Genomic DNA, 10,880 nt, shown 5'->3' with positions numbered 1-10,880 from the left:
CAAAGTCTATTTTAAATGTTTACAGACTTGTTTCAAATAACTATGGTCACTGTGTTCCATTAACTGAGACATTAGTGTGTATCTCTCGATGTTCAAATCTAAAATACCCTCTCATTTAATTCACACAATGACCACATGAGGTGGGCAATAATTTCTTCATTTTGCAGATGAAAAAAGTAACCTTTGAGGACCTAAGCATATTTACCTATCTAGTAAGTGGCAGGATCTGAATTAAAATCCAGGCCTTTCATTGCCTTGCTTCTACACTTTCAGCTCCAGAGGATCTGCTGCTGGTGCTTCTCCAACATAGTGGAACAATGGCACTGAGCTCAGGACTCCACTGCAAAGTCAGCTGTTTATCTCTGAGTTCATTGGACCAGTGACCCCCACCTGCCCCAAGCATACAGTCCTGTCATCTTCACCGGTGTGATAGAGGTATTATCCCGGAGGCAGTTCTCCATCTAGTTCATCTCCTCTTATCAGTCATGTTCTCTTAGTTCCAGTAGTGTGTGAATACTGTGCAGGGGTTAGGGGAGCTGGCAAGGGTAGGGGTTCAATAAGTGGAAAGGTGAAAAAAAATAATAATTGAAAGGTACTGGAAAATATGAATAGATTTAATGACTATTTATTAAGTGCCCACTCAGTGTCAGGTACTATTCTAGGAGCTAGAACAAAATAATGAAAAAAAGAGTGGTTGTCAACAGTGTGTAGCCTTGCTGGGTAGCAGGATACCAGTGTAAAATAAGGAGCCACATGAATCAATGCACAATTTAAAATTATGATGGCTTAGGATAGTAAAATAATGCTATAACAAAGAATAAGGAGAGGAAGATATAGTTTAGACAGGGAGTGAGTTGTTTCAGGAAGGTCTTTCTAAGAAAATGTTTAAAAAACTTGTTTATAATCTGTATTTGAAATATTTGTATATTGATTCTGGAATAATATGACTGTTAACTTTTTTTAAAATTTTATTTAATTGTGTAAAAGTCAACTAGGACAGGAAACTAGATTTAAAAACTCATTTCCAAATCTCTACATAAACCAAATCCCGATAAAGGATTTTTAGTATTATTTATTTTCCAAGTGGTTATCCAATATGAAATTAAATAAAACAGCTTAAGTATTATCCATGCTTTTTCCTTTTTCACCATCATTGACTATTAACTTTTGATGGAAGTTATAGTTAATAGTAAGAAATATGTTTATCATTAGTTCATATGCATAGTTTTCTTACAGTTGTTAGAAATAAATCACAGAAATATATATTTCTTCATATGCTTTAATTGTGAAATTTAAGGAACTATTTTAATTATCTTTGTATTAGCTGGAGTAAGACATAATAATCGCACATTTTTACAGACAAAACAACTATTTTTAAAACTTTTATTTTATTTTTATTGGTTCTTTATTGTTATACAAAACATTAGGATTAGTTTTGACATAATTATAAAAGTATGGAATATAACTTGGTACTAGGGAGTACTTCCCCTATCCCTTCCTCTACACTCCTCCTGTTCCCTTTCCTCTACTCAACAGATCTTCTGCTATTTACTTGTAGAAAATAACTTTTATTTTGTTTCAGATTTTCTTTTTCTTATATCTCTCAATTAACACAAGTTTAACTATTTCTCTCTTTATATGTTAAAAATAATCTTACTATTCAATGTATCTGGTCTAATATTAATACTGTATGGTATATTGGTTACATCTCATCTCTAAATCTTCTTTATGTAACCACATAATGGTTTAATATAATCAAATATCATTTAGTTACTTAGTTAACAAAACTAGTTTTTCATTAAAAAATTTGATGAAATTTGACAACTTTTAATAATCACCTCAAGAAATACCTAGAACTCCTTTATTAAGTAAAATATATTCATTCCCCTTAACATTTTGGGTGTAAATTACCACCCTTTTTTTTAATAGAGACAGTTACTTCTTAAATAGCATAAAAAATAAAAGTTTTCTTAATTAGTGGGAAGGAACTTTATTTATTTATTTTACTTTCCATTATTCCCTCTGTGCAGAAACTTTTCTGTAAAACTATAGCCTATTTTCAAATATAAAACTAAGTTCTCAACCTGTCCTCTTTCTTGCATACTTTCTTTGGCCAACTCCAAGCCACACCCACCGTACTTCCTCTTGTAGGAAGGAAGCTCTCTTAAGACTCTGTGGGTCTGGCCATGAGGGTTTTCTGCTTGTAGTCGTGGTGTCCTGTGTGCCTTGCTGGTAGAGGGCTTAGAAGGGACCTGTACCTAGTGCTTGCTCCCTTTGAATCTGGAACAGTTCTATGCAAAGCTAGCAGGTCTCCAAGTACTCTAGGGAAACTTCAGTCATCCCTTCATTCCTTATTGCCTTGGTGGGCCTCTAAACTCTCCTTTTTGCCATCTTTCCACTCAGGCACCAGTCTTCATAGAATCACAGGGCAACTCCAACCCATACTCTTCTCTCAACAAGAAAAGTCTGCAACTTGTGTCTGCCCAAAAGGCACTGAGTCACTTGAACGTTGAGCCTGTGCCTATGGTCCTGTAAGGATCCGGCGGAGCGTCGGAGAAAGAGACCACACAAGAGACTGGCTCCATGCAATTGGCAAAAGGGGATTTATTGGGGATCCATTCCAGCGTGCTGGGGCCCCGTGTTCACTCAAGAAGGGAGAGCAGCCCGGAGCCCAGAGCAGAGGTCAAGCAGAGCTTAAGTACACTTTTTGGGGAGGGCGGGGGGGGGGCTTTGCATACATCAGAACAAATCATCATGAGGCACGGGAAAATTGAACAACAACTCTGAGACGTGATTGGCACATTCATTGGCGGGAACAGGTCGGGCGGGGGTGATTGGTCACTCCTAAGCGGGATACACATTCAAACTGATTGGTTCGGGCCCTGTGACAAACTGCACAGGGCCCTAGGCTGAATGGCCAGTAGGGCGTTGTCTTAACTATCTCAGGAATCTGGGTGTAACACAGGAACTTAATAATACCTAATCTTTTACATTTTAATTCAAGCTTTCCAGCTTAGAAACTTTTCCCTTTCAGTCCCAGCTCTGGAGAGGCAGGAGGATCACTAGATCCCGAGGGTTTGAGACCAGCCTGGACTATAAAGAAAGACCCTTTCTCAAATAAAAGAAAAAAAAAAGTTTGCCGCAGTCTGGCTGGGCACAAAATAACAGAGCCACCACTCCGCCTTGTAGATTCAAACAGCAACTCTTTATTCCCGAACTCTCCCCGACACTCTACACACACGTTCTGGGAAAAAATACACTCCCTCCACCGGGCTCTTTGTACCAATTCTCTCAGAACCCCCACCCCCCCAGAACTCCACGGGAACTCAAGGAGCAGGCTCCTGAGGCAGCAGGATATGCTCTATTCCCAGCAGGATCCACCCTAAACCTGGAGCCACCCTAATCCCTGAGCAGGGTCACCTTTCAACCAAAAATGCCATGCGTCATTCTTACTTGGATATGGCTCTCAGCAAAAATTGAAACAGGGAAGTTGGTAATAACAATGGCAATCACAATAACTGTTACTCTGTTTTTAAACAACAGAAAATCAGAGAGGTTGAAGATCACTTGCCAAGAGTACAGAATTAGAAAACTGTACACAGGATTGGAGCCCAGGACTACTTCTCTCCAAAGCCATCTATGCCACGTTCTCTAAAAGGACTCATGAGTTTCTTCTGTCCTCATGGCTGTTTTTGCCTCTCATGGAACCTGTTAGCTGAGGTAAGTAGGCTAAGAAGGGGGTGAGGAAGTGCACATCAATTTAGAGTGAGGTGGGTTGAGACCAGCCTGAACAATATAGAAAGACCCTTCCACATTTCTGCTGTTTGTTGCAGCAGTATGGTCAGTGCCCTACCAAAAAGCTTCTGAACTTAAATTTCAATTTGTAGCGCATGTGTGCGTGCACACACACACACACACACACACACACACTATATAAAATTTGATGCATGAACTCAAAAGCCTTAAAAAGGAGTTCCTGACAACTGAGAAAGAAAAGTTATAAAATTGATGACATCTTTTGTTATAAAATGATTTTTTATGTTTTTAAGTGAGTTTAGATATATTGTTGGTCATTTTCCCCTTGAAAGAACCAGTGAAATGAAATTCATTTCACTCATTGAGTCTTTCTTTTCCTCTGTCCATTCCTCCGTCCTTTCTTTCTGTCCTCTAATTTCTCATTTATGAGACACTTGTAATATCTAAGACAGTATTATGCATTATGGATTCAGAGACTATTGTGCCTGGTTTCCTGGAATGCTACACAGAGAATAACTGGATCTTAAGAACAAAAGGTAAATACAAAAAAGGAAAAAAAAAACAAAAACAAAAAAACCTCTACTACAAAACAAAAGGATATATCAGGAGTGGCCAAATAAAGTGTGATCTTTTTGTTTCATTTTTTGATTCATACATAGAGTACTCTCCACTGAGAGAACAGGGGATTAGGAAAAGCATCATGAGGAGGTGATATATAGGCTATACTTTGAAGGAGGTGTGAAAAGTTGATATATAGATATGGGGCATGGATGGAGTTTGGGGCAGTAGAACAATCAGGAACTACATCATGGAGTCAGAGAATTGGATGTGTACATGGTGCAGTGGCCTGAATAATTATGCTAGCCACTAATTCCTATGTTGAAATCCTAATCCACAAGATGATAGCATTAGGAGATAGGGGCTTTAGTAGGTGATATAGGCCATGAAGGAAGAGTGCTTATGTTTAAGATTAATGCCCTTTCAAAAGAGATTCATAAAAACTAACTAATCTCTGCTGAGAGCCATAGCCAAGTAGGAATGACGCATGGCATTTTTGTGTGGAAAGGTGATCCTGCTCAGGGATTAGGGTGGCTCTGGGTTTAGGGTGGATCCTGCTAGGATTAGGGCGTATCCTGCTGCCTCAGGCACCCACTCCTTTGGAGTTCTGGTTGAGTTCTCATGGGGTTCTGAGAGAATTGGTGTGCGGAGCCCGGTAGAGGCAGTGTGTTCACGGGAAGTGTGGGCAGAGTGCCGGTGAGAGTTCGGGAATAAAGAGTTGCTGTTTGAATCTACAAGGCTGTGTGGTGGCTCGGTTTTTTTGTGCCCAGCCAGACTGCGGCAAATCTCTTCCACCATGGGAGGTGATTCAGAAAGTGGGCTATCGCTGGACATGGAAACTGCTAGTGCTGTTGTTTTGAATTCTCAGCCTCTGGAACTGTGAAAAGCAAATTTCTGTTATTTAAATAAAATTTACTTAAATAAATAAAATTCATTAAATAAAATTTAATAACATTTATGAGAAGCTATTGTTTTAAACTGAGTTTCCGCACTGTCAACAGACCAGACCAAACCAGAATAGTTATTTATGCTAGGTACCATGTAATCAAATAGAACTTAAAAAAAAAGCCCAGTTTCCTGAAAAACAGAAGAATCATAGCAAATAACCATAAGGGGCCCAATAAACCTGGTAGGGTAACCTGATGTTAACCACTTCACTTTTTGCATGATGCTGTTTTCCTGTTTCTGCTTAAACTTACAAAGTCTGACTATTCTGCCACACCTAGTGGAGTACCTTTCAGTTTTATGAATGGAATGCTGCCCAATTCATGAATTGCTATAAAAGCCAATTAGATTTGTTTTGCACTACTGGGGATTGAACCCAGGGGCACTCTGCCATTAAGCTATGACTTTAGCCCTTTTTATTTTGTATTTTGAGATAGGTCTTGCTAAGATTGCTGAGGCTGGCCTTTCACTTGCAATCCTCCTGCCTCGTCTTTCTGAGTAGATGGGATCACAGGCCTATGCCACTTACTGCAATTGGCTCTAAGTAGATATTTAAACTCAATTTGTTGAAATTTTGTTCTTGAACTCCAATTTATGGTGTTTACTATAGAAGCCTTAATGGACTAAGACACATGGCCAACAATATGTATTTAATTTTAATTAATGTTTGATTTTAAAGGCAAATGAAAAAAATAAGTTAAAAAGATACGTCAAGTCCAAATTTAAAAGATTAATCTAAAGTCTTAGAATTTCGTTTTCTTCCTTTCAAAAGTGGAATCAATTATGCTCCTTAGTTTATACCATACTTTGGCTGTCGATCTTTTCTTCTATTTCTTTCACTTATTCATTGTTATTTCCTTCTATTCTTATTTCTGATTTCCATTCCCACTCCCACCAGTATTCTGATATACTTGATATTTATGCTTTCTTTGTATGAGTGTTTTTTTTGTTGTTGTTGTTTTTAGGGCCAAGGATTGAACTCAGTACCTTGCACATCCTAGGAAGCACTCTGCCACTGAGCTATATCCCCAAACCTTTGTATGTGTTTTAATTGTATAAATACTACTGATTTAAAATAAATTTTATTATGGAAAATTTCAAACATAAAAACAGAATATTATACAAACTTGCCTATATCTATTATCCAGCTGTGATAATTATCAATTCTTTCAAAATATATTTTATCTATATCCTCATCACTTTTGCAGTCTCTTCCTTGAAGTTATTTTAATGAAAATCACAGACATCATATTATTGCATATGTAAATATTTCAATATGAATCTTTAAATGATAAGGACCTTTTACAGAAATATAATTACAATTATATTGCTATTATCTCACTTAAAATTAGTGGAAATATCTTAATTATTTCTGAAGTAGGTGGCAATCACATTTTCTCAATATTTCTGCAGAACATTAGAGAAGATTGAAATTATTAAAATCTATAAATTTGGAGGAGTTTCCCTGTAGAACGGAGATTGAGACCTCTGAAGTGGGGGTTATTACTTTCTGATGGGCATGTTGAACCTGGCTCTAGAAATGTTGGAAACTCAGGGAACTAAAATCAACTGTTGCCACTGTAACAAATTGCCACTATTGGGAGAAGAGTTGGTAGTACTTTCTCCCTTTTTTTGTTCGGTACTTTGCAACATCACTAATAATTCCTTAATTATGTTAGATTCTGTCAGTTTACCAATAACTGTGTTTCTGACTCCTGACTGGATTCCTGTTGATACATACCATTGTAAGGGTCCGGCGAAGCGTCGGAGAAAGAGACCACCAAGAGACCACTCATGCAATTGGCAGAAGGGGATTTATTGAACCAGCATGCTGGGGCTCCGTGCCCACTCAAGAAAGGAGAGCAGCCCAGAGCCCCGGGCAGGGGTTGAGCAGTGCTTAAGTACACTTTTTGGGGAGGGCGGGGGCTTTGCGTACATCACAGTCTTCTTTTAACAAATCACCATACACCGCGGGAAAATCAAACAATAATTCTTAGACTTGATTAGTACATTCATTGGCGGGAACAGGCTGGGCAGGGGTGATTGGTCACTTCTAAGTGGGGTACACATTCAAACTGATTGGTTTGGGCCTTGAATGCCTACCTGCCGGGCTATACAGGGTCCTAAGTTATTGAACAACCAGATGGCCAGTAGGGCATTGTCTTAACTGCCTCAGGAATTTAACCCAGGCTTTGCAGTGTAGAAGCAGGTTTACAATGCTTGGTCCTTTACATTTTAACTCAGGCTTTGCAGCTTAGAAACTTTACCCTTTCACCATCTCATGTCCCTGGATTCTTTTCTCTTTTCCACTATATTGATGTTGTTCTAGATTATTACCAAAATGCTTTTTATTTTTCACATTCTCTTTATTTGTTCATTTTTCAAATTAAAAATAGGATCTGTATTTCACATGTTTTCTTCAGATAAAAAATTTATTATTTTGGTAATTTTTCGTTATTAACATCTTTATTGAGGTATAGTTTATACACAGTAAAATGCACAATAAAATTTATAGTTTGGCAGGTTTTGACACATAAGTATACTCATGAGACTATAACCATAATCAAGATAATGAGCATATTCATCTCCCCCAAAAGTTTTTTCATGCTCTGTTGTAATCCTGCTTTCCAAACTTTCTCTTCCTTCTACCCATCCCCAAAGCAATCACTGATCTGCTTTCTGACATAATTTATTGGTTGTATTTTCTAGAATTGTATGTCAATGGATCAAATAGTGTATACGCTTTTTATCTTGTTTAGCATAATTATATTGATGTTCACTCATGTCATTGCATGTAGCAATAGCTCGTTCTTTTTATCATTGAGTAGTAGTACATCCATTATATGAATGTACTACAGTTTTTTATTCATTTACAAATTAATGGATACTTGGAATTTTCCAGTTTGGGCTATTATGAATAAATATGATGTGAACAATTATATGTAAGTTTTCCATAGACATAGGCTTTCTTTTTCCTTGGAAAATTCTTTGGAGTAAGATGGCTAGATTGTATAGTAAGTGTATCTTTAAGAAACTGCCAAACTGTTTTTTAAAGTAGTTGAACTATTTTTCACTCCAAACAGCAGTATATGAGAGTTCTAGTTCCTTTATATCTCTGGCAATACTTGGTATAATTAGTGTGCGATTATATTTTTAATGGTTTTCATTTGCATTAATAACTAATGATGTTTAGCATATGTTCATGCTCATATTTATCATCTACCCTCTTTGGTGAAGGGTTTACTCAATATAGAACATATTTTGAATTATGAAGATAAGTCTTAGTAAATTCGAAAAGATTCAAGTCAAACAAAGTATGTTTTTAGACCACATTTAAATTAAACTAGAAACCAATAACAGTTATATCTGGAAAATCTCAAAGTATTTGAATCCAGTGTGGCTGTTAGGAAATCTGATGATAGTCTGATTCTTGTGTAGGAAGTATGCTTTTTCTCTAGAAGCTTTTAGAATTTTCTCTTTCTCTCTGATGTTCTTAAATTTGCATTTCTGGAGTCTTAATCTCTCTTATTTGGTGTTTAGTTCTTTCTATCTGAGTTCTTTGGTTGTTCCTTATTTCAAGGATATTTATTTCATCAAATATTTTTCTTCCTTTTATTTCTGCTTCCTTTTTCATTCCTATTTTCAGGATGCCAGCATGTATTCTTTCATCTTCCATGGTACTCATCATTTTATTTCAGTATCCTTTATCCTTTTTTAATCTTCTGGGAGATTTCCTCAGGCTGCTCTTTTAATTTTACAATTTATTCCTTGGCTATATTCAGCTTTCTATTTATTACATGTAGTATTATTTCAAGTATCATTTGTTTTAATATGAAATATTTCCATATAGCTTTCCTTGTGCCTTTTCTCCTACTTTCTATACCCATATTCATCTTTTACATTATTGGTTGTCTTATTTTAATATTTTAATCTATTTTTTCAATATGTCTGCCTGATATGGTATATGTTGTTCAGTGTGATTTTCCTTCTATAGTGTTTCAAGTCACTCTTTAGTTGTGAGGTGTTGATCCCCTGTAGTTGTCAGGGTGAGATTCTAATGTTCATACCCCAGTTCATGATTTCCTATGACTTTAACAAAAGTTAAGAGAAGAGCCCTAGGGAGTCCTAGCTACCAGAAGTACAATCTACAACCTATCTGTTGCCCCTCCATTGAGGCCCTCTGGAGGAGGTTCTCCTTTTGCATAGGAGGTGGCAGTTACCTCATAAGTGGTCCGCAATCTCTTCTGCACTTGGTGAAGAGAACCAGGAGAGCGAGTGCTCAGGGCAGCTGCACAGTCTTCCCTTCTTATTGTGGGCTGATGCTGCTGCCTTCTCATTCAGACAGGTTATAGGGCAGACCGTGGAAATACAAGAGGAAATATGTGAGAGGCATAGCAGAATCTAACCATGTAGTCTTTACCTGTTATTCTACCTGAGCATGCCACCCAACCACAATTTAAAATTGCCTTTAGTATCTCCAGGATTTCTCAACATTTTAAGGTTAATATACCCTTCTCTATTCTATAGTTTCCTCAGGGCTGGTTCCCCAGGGAATCGCTAGCTTTTCCCTGGTCAAAATCTTGTCTGTACTTTCTGGGGGTATTGGTGGGAGATAGTTCTTTAAAACTCTTAAGTTTTGCTGTGAGAAAATTAGTTTTGCAGCAGAGTACAATAAAAAGAGGAAGGAAACTCAGTTACTAGTCTAGGTAAGCAGTAACAGAGATCTGGATTAGTAGTTTGTATGTTGAAATAAGATTTTTTTTTCCTGTTTAGATGATTTACTTGCTAGTGGAATCCAAGTTTGAAAAAACTGCTGTTTTATTTTTGTTTTCTTTCTTCTTCTTTTTTTTATAAACTAAATATGTTTATTCTTAGCATATTTTTTGAGTGAATTGAAAACTAAGCACTTGGAGAAATTCAAGATGTTATAATGAAAAGGGAAGCTAAAACAAGGCCAGATTGGAGAGCAAGTTGTTATTATTTAAAACTTATGGACCACCCTGAATATGCCAAACTCTACTTAAGAAAATACAGAAACACGATCCCTTCCATTTAACAGCTAACGTTTTCAGAAAATATACCACATTTCTCACCTACAACCAATATTTAAACTTGTTTAGTTTGAGGAATTTCCTCTTCTTTGTTTTCTTTTCCTTAAACGTTTTTAGGCTGGTTCTCTTTTCTTTAAAGGCTGAGAACAAAACATAATTGTATATGTTCATTTTGTTGGCTTGACATTTGATAATTAAATACTATATTTATCCTGTAATGTCATAAAGTAAGTGAATCGAGTGTATGTTACCTCTTTGCAACTATTCAGAGTGTTTGCCTCTCTATAGGATGATAATTGATTGATCTTTACCAGCCTTACCCAGAGCTTCACACATGCTAGGCAAGCTGTCTACATCTGAACCACACCCCCAGCCCTTTTTGTCTTGAAACAGAGTCTCCCTTAAATTGCCTCAGGCCTTGGATTTGTGATCCTCCAGCTTCAGCCTCTCAAGTAACTAAGATTAGAGGTGTATGCCAGAATGCTTGGTGAGATCTCCATTTTTTTTCAGGATAAAATCAAGAAAATAAGTTTGAATTTTAACTTGCAAGATTAATGTTAACTGTAGACA

The 10,880-nt window shown here is 36.9% G+C and overlaps 1 long non-coding RNA gene across 1 annotated transcript; it reads left to right on the top strand.

The window, feature by feature from the left end:
• Positions 1-276: 276 nt before the first annotated feature.
• Positions 277-6,355, top strand: LOC144256736 (uncharacterized). The gene is made up of 4 exons (XR_013344226.1): positions 277-435; positions 2,404-2,682; positions 3,544-3,720; positions 6,225-6,355. It is a non-coding gene; the product is annotated as an uncharacterized LOC144256736 (long non-coding RNA).
• Positions 6,356-10,880: the final 4,525 nt, after the last annotated feature.

This window comes from Urocitellus parryii, chromosome 8, assembly GCF_045843805.1.
Source record: "Urocitellus parryii isolate mUroPar1 chromosome 8, mUroPar1.hap1, whole genome shotgun sequence".
In the NCBI taxonomy this organism is placed as follows: Eukaryota; Metazoa; Chordata; class Mammalia; order Rodentia; family Sciuridae; genus Urocitellus; species Urocitellus parryii.
This window is presented reverse-complemented; position numbering and strand designations above follow the sequence as displayed.